Source organism: Hemiscyllium ocellatum, chromosome 13 (genome assembly GCF_020745735.1).
Source record: "Hemiscyllium ocellatum isolate sHemOce1 chromosome 13, sHemOce1.pat.X.cur, whole genome shotgun sequence".
NCBI classification, from domain to species: domain Eukaryota; kingdom Metazoa; phylum Chordata; class Chondrichthyes; order Orectolobiformes; family Hemiscylliidae; genus Hemiscyllium; species Hemiscyllium ocellatum.
Genome location: NC_083413.1, coordinates 55492184 through 55504464, shown reverse-complemented (window position 1 = coordinate 55504464; position 12281 = coordinate 55492184). Strand labels below are relative to the sequence as shown.

General features: G+C 37.6%; 1 protein-coding gene across 2 annotated transcripts in view; it reads right to left on the bottom strand.

Moving 5' to 3' along the window:
• The window catches only part of ppm1lb (protein phosphatase, Mg2+/Mn2+ dependent, 1Lb), a 169570-nt gene that overhangs the window by 155531 nt on the left and 1758 nt on the right, over positions 1–12281 (bottom strand). The window lies entirely within an intron of this gene.

The following is a 12281-nucleotide window of genomic DNA, read 5'->3' as shown; positions in this document are numbered from 1 at the left end:
TGCCTGAAGAGAACTTGCAGGTTCTGGTATGGGAGACAATTTGCATCTCTCTCTCTGTGTTCCTTTAAGTTGTTTCTAGCTCCAAGCTGCTGTGCTACCTGAGAACCAATCACCCAGTTGTTGGCAAGCAATGGCCTCTGACATTGATAACTGTCACTAATCCACAGACCAATCAGCTTCTTGTTGTTAACAAGAGCTCCAGATTACCTGCAATCTGAACTTCAATTACTGCTTGTACAAATAGTAGTTTACAATGCTTGCCTTGACTACCAGGTTATTTGTTTTGTAAACTGCATTCTTTCTAAATAAAAATCTCCCATTTCTGTGCCCAATTTTATATAAAACCAAAAAAAAGACATGATCTTTAAAGTTATGTCATATAAACATATTGAAAATGTACTATCATAGGAAAGAGGATAGGAGGAACAAATGTGCCAGTTGGTAAGAGTAGTGGAACATGATAGAAACAAGAAAAATTAGATAGGAGTGATAATTCTCAAAGCAAACCTCCTACATTTCGATTAACTAACACAGAAGTATTAGGACAATTAAATCCTGTTTTCATATTTAGAGGAAGTACAATGAGACAATATGATACAATTACTTAGTAAGTATAAGATAATCTGTTGAGATACACCTGGATGTACTACGTTATCTGGACATGATGTAGCAGAATCTGGACTGATAAAACAGCAACCATATTGGTTGAGCTAAGAAAAACAAGGTCAGATGGAAAAAGAAATTCAATACTTGCTGGAAACCCACTTCATTGAACTGAGAATTTGGAGTTCACTGGAGGTGTTAGTTCCTAAACCACACAGTTCTGCTTTGTCTTCAAATTGTAAACAAAAAAACACTGATTCAATCTCTGTAAAGCATCGTCCAAACTTCATTTTCCCCAATTTATACTAGAAATAAAATAAATGTTGTCTTTCCAGTATGTCAGATATCAACAGCTGAAGGTTGCATTTTACCGAAACACTGAAAAGGCCTGTCATAACATTATCTTTAAGAGTAGCAAGAAGGATTTAACAATGAGTTATAATTGAATATAAACCACATCTAAAAGTTTTAATTTAAAAAAAAGAGATAACTATTACACTTTATATTTGGAAGGGCAAAGATTTACTTTAAATCTCCCCTTCACTTAATAAAACATTTTGAAGCACTTCACAAGAAAATTATGAAACAATTTGTGGGGAATGAACTTGGATGGTGGACATGTTCCAACATTAAAAAGACATTCGGTAAGGACATGAATAAGAAATGTTTGGAGGGACAGGGGCCAAGCACAGGCAAGTGGAACTAGTTTAGTTTGGGATTATGGTTGTCTGAAGAATCTGTTTCCGTACTGTATGACTACATCACTCTATAAATGTTACACTGAGCCACATGGTGCATCAAATGATCAAATGCTTGGTCAAAGCAGTTCTCATGCAAGCTCATTGATTGAAACTTCAGCTGTTTCTCTTCACAGATACTTCTTGACCTGCTGGGTTTTACCAGCGTTTTTGTGCTTATTTTCAATTTTCATGGTGAAAGATTTTGTAGAATTCTAGTGTCCCACTCTGGAAAGATGGGACACTTCATTAGCATATTTGAGTCAGAATTCTAAAAGTTTATCTTAGGGTGGTGCTGGAAAAGCACAGCAGGTCAGGCAGCATCTGAGGATCATGAAAATCGATGTTTCAGGAAAAAGCCCGAAACATTTCTTCATTCCTGAAGGGCTTTTGCCCAAAACGTTGATTTTCCTGCTCCTTGAATGTTGCCTGACTTGCTGTGCTTTTCCAGCACCACCCTAATCTAAACTCTGGTTTCCAGCATCTGCCGTCCTCACTTTTGCCTCAGAATTCTAAAAGGCAGTCAGGCCTCCAATTTAAATTTAAGTTGTCAAATGTGTTTTTGAAACTGCAGTAAGATGAAACAGAAAGTGCTGGCTCTTTGTCCCTTCTACAACACTCGTTGTGGGCTGAAAAGATCAGTAGTTCTCCCCAAGCCCTGAGGAAAACTGACTTCCCTTCTGATTGTGGTCTTTGGCTCCTCTCATCTCTTATGGACCAGCCCAGACCACTCAAAACATTTCAAGGAAGTAGCCTGGACCCTACCTTTGCTTGCAGTTTCAAGCAAGTGTTTGGTGGATATTCCAGGAGTGATGCAGCTAGCTCAAGCACTTGGTTTCAAACAAAGCAACATTTATTTACAGGAATACTGAATGAAATACAAACGAGAACAGCTTACAGAACAACTTCACTTATCTGAAAACCCAGTAGATTATCCCAACTTAATGCTGCTGCCCTAAGTACTTGCAACAATCCCCATAAAAGCCCCTTGGCAAAAAAGTTAAAATCAAACACAGGGTCTTACAGGGGAGAGAAAGATGGCAGAGAGATTCAGCATGCAACACCTTCTGCCATGTAGCTGTTTCTTGGACCAGCCTCAAAACCGGACAGCCATTCTGCTTGCTAAAACCAAATCAAATCAGAGAAAAGCTGTGCTGTGAGAACTAGCCACTTCCCTTTCATTGTACAATTGTACAAGCGTTTCTTTTAAAACTTAAAAGCTTCCTCAAGTAGATGAACCCCCAGACATTTAGAAGCCTGTGTCTTTACAATCTCCTGAAAAAAAAACTACCATGGACAACCTAACCTTGTTAAAGGAGCAGCATCATCACATATCTCCCAGTCCACTCCTGTGACAATCACAGAACTTCCTATTTGCCACCTTCCCTAATAATTGCTGTGATTGTATGTTCTTGATTGTCTCTATAATACCATAGCTTCCTCACCTCAAACATGTTTCTCATGTTTGCATGCACTTCCCCTCCTCTCCCAATCTACAGTTGCCAGGGAACTTCACCCAATGATTCCCGAGCAGTGATCTCTTACTGTTGATCTCAGACTGGCAGCTACTCAACCTTATCAATTTAACAGATTGCTAAGCAGAAATAGAAAAAATGATTGTAGCTAACAGTTAAATCTAGTCAGGTACCAGTGATCTAGGCCTCAACATTACCTTAAATCATTATCGGAAACAAAATCAGAAATTGCTGGAAAAACTCAGCAGGTGGAGAGAAATCAGAGTCAACATTTCTGGTCCAATGACCCTTCTTCAGAGTTCTAAAGATGCAGGTCTGGCAGCATCTTTACACCTCTGAAGAGTCGTTAGACCTGAAATGTTAACTCTGATTTCTCTCTATAGATGCTACTAGACCTGCTGAATTTTTCCTGCAATTTGATTTTTGTTTCTGATTTTCAGCATCCTTTTGGTTTTTCCCTAAACTATGTTTTCATTTTTTTGTCCAGATCATTCTGACTCCATGTGTATAATGTGTCCTATATGTTCCTGGCAATGCTTCTTATAGTTTACTGATTGGAAAATAATTTTGCTTAAAACTCTAAGAGAACTGTTCTGAATCTCCTAGTATGTCTAAAATTCCATTCTCATTTTTTCAAAATCACTTAATTTGTTTTGTTTATTTCAGATGGGTCATGTAGCCACCTCTTTAATGAAAAAAAATGCACATAATATTTTTTAGTTTTGCTCATCTTCAAGTTCAGGAGTTTACACCAAATTCATTAACTGCATATTATCATACACAGAAAGATTTTTATACTGATCTACTGAACCTCATCCCTTGGGAAAAAAAAAATTGCTGTAAGTCATTTAACTTCTTTACTTGTTTCTAATTTAACTAAACATAATACATACATATATATATATATATATATGACATCTTCATTTTGGAACATGGTTAGAGTGCCGATGTTAGAAGGAAAGAAATGCTTCTTTATAGCAGCTTTTCACCACAAAAATATCTCAATTTTATTTTGCAGTGCATTAACCATTACAAAAGCAAACATAATAATTATTCTTCAGTAATTTATTTCAAACGGTTAAATATTGACCAGAACATTTGAGGAACTCTGTTCCCCTATGAGAATTGCAGTGCAACCTTTAATGCACATTTAAATCATTTTAACAGAATCAAGACCTCAGTACAACATTTTAAGTATGCCACCTTCAAAAATATGCCAGTCTTATCATTGATTGAAGTGTCAGCCTAGATGGTGTGTTCAAACCCTGGTATGGCATTTACATCTATACTACTTTGAGATGAAAGTACTGGCATTGCAGCCAGGTTTACACTGAAATGACAAATAACTAAGACATGTAGCAAACAGATATTTAAAAAAGATAGGCTCTAAGTTTCAATTATTTCTGGGGTGTGGGTAGAACTAGACACCATCCCTAATTCCCCTTGAGAAGTGCTAGTCAGTCATCTTCTTTAAAGCTGCAGTCCTTACAATACAAGTCAATACTTAGGTAATTTTGCCCATCAATAAAAAAAAGATATAATTCCAAGTTAAGATACTGGAATGGTTCAAGGGAAATTTGAAGGTAATTGTTGACGTGTTTATATGTGCATGTGATTGTACAAAGTATGTGGATTGCAGTGAAGTTAATCTGCTACAGTTCATAACTAAAACTGGTTGCAACAAAATTAAGTAATGAAGATCTGATCCCAAGAATAATTCTACCACAAGCTGTTTTTATCATCTGTTGTCTGGCCTCGGTCAATGTTTGCACTTTGCTAGTATTGCTGTTAAGGGTTTCCACTGTGAAGTGGTTGCAAATGTTCTGCTAAAAAAAAGCCTTCTATCCATAGAATAGCAAATGCAAAAACGAACTAGCCAGACATACTCATCGTAATTATAATTATAAATTCTAGCATCTTCCATATCCAGCCGTACATTTCACGGGGGCGTGCAACAAATTAAGCGAATTATCCTTATATTGGAGGCATCACCTTCATCTTTTATGAAACACTTGGTGCATGTCACATTACAGGCGATAAACGTGGGTTGTAAATACGCCAACTGGTATTTAATTTCAAGGGAGCAAGTGGAATGAAATATGCAAAATTTGGTCGGATTAAAGTTAGCAACCAAATTCCTTTCGTGGAAAGGGAGTTATCAGTGAGCGCACTTGCACCCTGAGGGATGCTTCGCTGGAAGTCGAATGTTAAATTAATGTTCATTCCGGAAGGATGGAGCAGAGCTTAGGTGATTGATAATGTATCACTCATTTAGTAGTCCGAACACGTCTTAGTCCGCTTTAAGGCGCAGCTGCTTGTGAAGCTATGAAATGCTCAGTCATAAATGAGAGCTCACTGGCTGAAGTCAAAGAACTGCTCCCACTTGTCTAAACCAGCTCATCACCCAGACACTACCTCCAGCTTTGACAGTCTTCCCCCCCAGTCCCACTCTGTCACTACCTTCATCTTCACCAACCCTCATGTCGATGAACCAACAGGCACGCTGGTTTTATAAAGGGTTACACATGAATATTTTTTCAGCAGCTGTAGTTAAACATTGATATGGAAAACACTTCTGAAGGTCAACATCAAGAGTGCTACGTTTTCAAGTTCTCCAATATACGCGCTCGTTTTTGCGTTCAGGAAACAAACGAAATCAGTGAATATTGTGTGACAAGTTTTAATGTAACGTTTCACAATTACAGGAAAACCAAAAATAACCTAAGTTTGAGAGAGAACTTAAATGAGCAAAAAATACATTTTACGAAGAGAGTTGAGGCGAAAGTTGAGGTAAACGATGATATAAAATCCGAATTGATAAAATGACAACGTTTAAACCAAAGAAGAAAGAGCCACTGGACTTGAAATTTTAAATGTGCTTTCTCCACACAGATGCTGCCAGACCTGCTGAATTTTCCCAACAATTTCTGTTTTTGTTTCTGATAAAATGGCAATGGGGTAGAACAAACCGCTAGCCTCAACATAATAAACGTGTTATAAAATCACCTTAGCTCTTTCGGACAAGTTAATTTTGTCTATTTTGCAGTTTAAAAACGCTGGGTAAATATTACAGTCCATTCTTACTACCTTACAAACCATGGTAACACTGATTCATTTGCCAGTACTATTATCTTTGGTTGCTATGACCTGGTCTGCTATTCCAAATTATGCTATAGTTAAGTTATGCTTAGTATCACAAAGACATAAATGTCAAAGATCTGACGCGAAACAGAAACCATGGTTATTGCTGTACATTTCAGATTTATCTTTGCCCTTCCAACTTGAAACAGCAAATGTAGTTCAGGGGAGACCTTAAATCAGCAAAATGCCAGATAGCTGTTTATGCGCTCCAGAAAGGCTACCAAATAAACTTGAAGAAAATTTGGGTGCACTTCTTTGTGACGTGTGAACTTTGGAATTTAGTTTTGGAAAAATACCTCTCAGGGAATCCAAGAAAAGATATGTAATTATTTTAAATTAAGATCAAACCAAAAAGTGTGTTAAGTTAGTATGCAATATAAATCAATGTGATGTAAATTCAGTTTCCCACCTTGCACATGATAAAGATATAAAAAGATGGTTGACCCCATCAGTGACCAGGTAAAAGCAATGACTGCAGATGCTGGAAACCAGATTCTGGATTAGTGGTGCTGGGAGAGCACAGCAGTTCAGGCATCATTGTTTTCACCTAGTTGATTTTAACCCTACTGCGAATCCTCTTGCAAGGATGCCTGCCTTGAAGTTTTCTTCCTCTCTCTACAAGAACCTCAGGGAGTCCCTCTCCCACTGCAACTCCCAGGTCATTTCCTCTGCCCTGACTCTATGCTACTTTCTCCCCACCCCCACCCTCCTCTAGCTTGTCTCTCCACACTTCAGGCTCTCTGCCTTTATTCCTGATGAAGGGCTTTTGCCCGAAACGTTGATTTTACTGCTCCTCGGATGCTGCCTGAACTGTTGTTATCTCCCATCAGTGACCATCCTATCAAACAGACAGTTCAACTGGGCACACTTGCATTCTAGTTGTAAGGACTGCTTTCCCCACACACCTGTTCCTAAAGGTTAACAACACATTTTTTTCAATGATGTATCTAAACTAACCTTGAATATCTAAGTCTCAATTGCTAAGACTTAAAATCGACTGAATTTCAAAAAAAAATCTCATATTCTTTGTTCTATTTTGCCTTGTGATTTTATTGTATTAATTACCACATTTTGACTGGAAACTTCAAGTTTCTTTCTATCCTGCTCCATCCTTGCCTCTGTTTTAAATGCCCCTGTTAATTCACCTGGAGTCTCCCTCACAAAAGAAAAACTGCAAAAATGTCTACCAGGCATCACCCTCATAAATCAGTGTCCCCAGTCATTTCTAGTTTAATAGGCTGAAATGATCACATTAGTTAAAACAGGTAGATCATGTGAAGGCTGTCACCTCCCCCACATCAAATTTGTGACACTAATCGTTCTTGGTGAATAAAGCTTTGAGCAATGCGGGTTTCTGAGAGAAAAAAATGACAATGGTTCAACTTGTGGGCTACATCAACAACAGGGTGAGTGATCTGACAGTAGAATGGTCAGGATTTGAATTCCTCAAAAACAGTAGTCTACACTCAGCAGAATCTGCATTCTCCATGCAAGGACATCACACCCTTTCTAATAAAATTTCAAGCACAATCTAATATATTGATGTGGTCACCTGGATCAGATTGTTCACGATATTATGAATGAATGTGATCTACCAAAATCTGCTACTGTATTCAATGTAATCCACCTATCACATCACCAGGCTGTTCAAACTGGACTTAAACTTGTAAAGCTACAAAATGTAATTTAGAAGAAGAAAATCTCCTGATTGTGAAATTCAAAACTATGCACTGTACTTTCCAACTTTTATGCAGATTTACCATTATATCTTGACTTATATTGTATAATTTTTGATACAAGGCCCAGTCCTTTCTGCCAATGTTCCAATTACCTCTTTTTGTAGACTTATCTACCTGTACTCTTTTGTGAAACCAACGTCCTCTGCTCTTCTAGATCACCCTACTTTCCTCATTAAATGAATTATGCTTATTCTTTGACCACAAACTGCTACCTCAAATTTACCAATACAAACACTAGCTAACTATTACAGTTTCATGTGTCCAAAAATGCTTGGCACTTTTTCCTTTGCTCCAAAGTTAGGGAGTGAGTCTAACATTTTGAAATTTAAAACATTAAAAATATTAATTTAAGCATTTAATTAACTTTCCCTATTTTTAACTTCTGTCAACAGACGGGAAATAAGTAGTAGATGTGCCTTTTTCAAGTCGGAGAATAAGGTTTATTATCTAAAAGACAACAGAATAGCATAGTAACCCTGATCTCGGGAGTGTACATCCTGCATTATGTGATAACTTCAAGATGCTTCCTATGTGCTAGATAATCAAATATGCAGGAAATTGAGCTCTGGATTTCTGAACTTAAGAAGCAGCTGGCATCACTGCTGCAAAGTTTAGAGCATCATGAAAAGCAAATGTATGAACGTTATCCCACAGCTTAAGATTATGAAGGGGGAAAGGTAATAGATGACCACCAATCAAAATGCAATTTTCAGACAGTGTAGGAATCACATCAGTGCATCTCATTTTCCATGCAATATTCGACTCTGAATATTGTCATAAAATGACTTCCATTACTGGCATTTTCAGACAACTCACTTCTAAAAGATTGTGAAAATTGATTCACTTCAAGAACTAGAAAGGTACCTTTCCCTGTTTGTTTTCAAAGGTCACTGACGGTACCTTGTGGGACATTTTTCTTTTAAAAAGACACTTACTGGAAGTTAGATGACTTAAGCTAACTGTTTCTACTTGTTCAGTGGGAGTCACATATCTTCACCTAAACGATTGGATTTACTGGAAGTCAAGTCTAGGTTTAGGGCTGTCCATTTGAGATTATTTGGAGCTCAGTTGGGATACAGCCCGTGAAGAGATAAGATGCCCATCTCAGCATTTATCACCTTCCTTATAAATCCTCTTCAGAATCCTGAGTAAGAGCTGAAACAAATATTGCTCCTGAAGGTCTTCTGAAAGACTTCCTTTTGAATGCACTTAGTGAAGAGAATTTGGAGAGATAGCCATGTGTGTCAAGTGGTAATTGTCTAGGTCAAGCGACCCATGTACTTACAGGAGATTTGCACGGCCTTAAAGTTATCTAGAATATTTCATTTCCTTTTATTCTCTGAGAATTAATGATTTTGACCAAAGTGTTTTTGTTTTCAAAATTAATTTCTGCAGAGAAAATGTTCTTATTTTTTCTTCAGTGCGTGTGAGGGTTATTTAGAAAGATAAATATTTTACACCTTTATATTTCAAACTGCATGTTAGGCAAATTGTAACTTTATCAAACAAGTCTAGTTATTACAATAAATCAACAGTTCTGATGTTTCTCATTAAAGAAACTTGGTGAATGGACTTTTTTTTTGTTTTAAAACAATGCAGATAAATTATATAATTGGTCATATCAGTAACTGGTTGAAACATTTAAGTATATGTTGTGACCAGTAGAGTGGTGTAGGTAGAAATATCCTAAACCAATACTAACGAAAATGATGGTTGATCAGGAGAATGTGGCCAAAGTAAGTCTGTGGCACCATGGTTCCCTCAGCTATAGACAGGGGAACAAAAGTTGGAAGGACAACATCATATTTACTAGTTAGGTAAACAGACAGATGCCACTGTTGCTAAGTATGAGAATCTAGGATAAAATGTGGACCTTGCTGGTGCTAGGGTCAAGGTTTTCACAATGGCTGTAGAATACTCTGATGGAGACGGATGAATAATCAGCAGTCATGGTCCACATTGGCACCAATGATATAGGTAGACAGTGGGGGGAAGGTAGCAATGTTGACTAAGAAGTGCAGTGTGGGAGAGACAAGATGTGCAGTGGGGTAAAGAACATAATCTGGCCAGAGCTAAGGATATAAGAGATGAGTATTGTAGTCAATAGGCTACCAATGAATGGGAAAGATGTAGAGGAACAAATGTGCAAGAAAACTTGAAGTTAAATAATTATAGAACATATATAATGGCACACTTTACTTATCTGAATATAAACTGGGATAGTAGCATTGTAAAGGCAGACAAAGACAAGTTCAGGAAAATGTATGCACCAGTATGTTTCCAATCCAGTGAGAAAAAAGACAGGATGAAATGTCAGTAGGGAATGTTTAAGAGGCATTGAATACTATATCATAAGGTTTAGAATGGCAATGGAAAAGGGCAAGAAACAATCCATGGTAAGAATAATTAATTGGGAGAAAGGTAATTTCAGAGGAGTAAGAATGAACTGACAGCAAAACTGGAATCAGAGGTCAGCAGACAAAGCTACAACTGAGTAATGGACTGCCTTTGAAGAAAAGACAGATTGGGCATTGTCAAAGTATATTTTTGCAAAGGGCAAAGACAAGCCTCCTGGATGTCAAAATATGTAGGGATTAAAATGTAGAATGAAAAGTGTATTTGTGGCAAGGATAACGATCAGATGGATAATTCAATCAAGAATCAGACTGAATACTAAAAGTTCAGAGGGGATTTGATAAACAAATAAGCTAATAAAATATGAAGAGAGACTGGCTGTTAATAAGACAGAATCCAAAAGTTTTCCATAAGCATATAAATAGTAAAAAAGAGTGAAAGGTCAACTGAGGACCAAAAAGTGAATTCATTCATAGAACTGGGAACATGGCTCAATCCTTACCAAGGAAGGAGATCCTGCACAAGTCATGGTGAAAGAGGAGATCATTGGAAAGATTTAAAATTAATCAAGAGGTGATTTTTATAGACTGCCTGTCCATAAAATTAATAAAACACCAAAAATGCCTTCGTGGTGTCTAACAATAATGAGAAATGAAATTGTGGATAGTCTGTCTTAGTTAGACTCAGCAGTGGTACCCAGGGAACGGACAATTTAAAATCTTATACCTTTGATAAGATAAGGGAGCAAAAATAACTTCAGTGGTTGCAGGCAAGTCAGTTTAGCCTTGATGATGGGGTAGCTTCCCAAACAATATTTCAGGACAAAATTCACTATGACTTGGGAGAATAAGGTTAATTATATAAAGGCAGTATGATTTGTTAAGCACAAACAGTGTATGTTCGCTTGCTGGACATTTTCTTATGAATAAAATGTGAGGTTATTGGAAAAAGGAGCAGTAAAACAGGCTTGTGAGCTAAGTTAGAGTTCATAGAGTAAAAGGGTAAATAGCAACCTTGAAACAAAATTGATTGAGTGACAGGAAACAAGAGTAGTAGTTAATGGATATTATTAGATTGAAGTGTTTATAATGGAGTTTCCCAGAGATTGGTGTTTGGATCCCTACTCTCTGATATATATGAATAATTTCAACCTTGATATACAGAGCACAATTACAAAATATGTGGACAATATGAATATTGGAAGTACTAGGAATCATGATGGGGATGGAATAGAATTCAAAAAGGACATGGACAAGTTGGCAGAATAAGTAGGAAAGTGGCAGATTAAAGCTAACACAGAGAAGTGTCAAATATGTAATTTTGGCAAAGAAATGCGGCAAGACCATACGAACAAAGTAAAGGTACAATTCCAAAGTGAAGTGCTGGAGCACAGCCACCTGGAGGTATAAGTGCAAAAATAATTGGAAATTGTGGGACAGGTTGAGAGAGAGATTCAGTAAACAGCATCATAGACTTTAGTAAGAGATGCATGGAGGTAGGAAGTTATATTAAACATTTATAGAACATTAATTCAGGCTCAGTTAATGTACCACACAGAGTTTTGGATGCCATACTTCAGCAAGAATGGGAAAGCATGAGAGACAGTGCAGAAAATATTCACATGACCACATCTAGGGATGTTGTACTTCAGTCAATAGATAAAGAGGTTGGGATTGCTTTCCTTGGAGAAGTGAAGATGAATAGGAGATTTCATCATAGGATCCCTACAGTATGTAAACAGGCCCCTCGGCCCAAGTCCACACTGACCCTCTGAAGAGTAATCCACCCAGACCTATTCCCCTGCCCTATTACTCTACATTTACCCCTGACTAATGCACCTAACCTACACATCCCTGAACATGATGGGCAATTTAGCGTGGCCAATTCACCTAACCTGCATATCTTTAGATTGTGGGAGGAAACTGAAGCACCCGGAGGAAGCCTACGCAGACATATGAAGAATATGCAAACTCCACACAGTCGACTGAGGCTGGAATCAAACCCAGGTCCCTGGCGCTGTGTGGTTAGCACTGCTGCCTATGAGCCACTGTGCTGCCCCTTCATAGTATTCAAAGTTATGAGGAGTCTGGTGAGAGTAGATAGAGGTAAACTGTTTGCATTGTTGGAAGGATCAGGAACAAGAAGGTACAGATTTTAAGGTAATTCATAAAAGAAACATAGTGACACCAGGAAGATCTTTTTCACTCAGTAAGTAGTTAGGATTCATAATG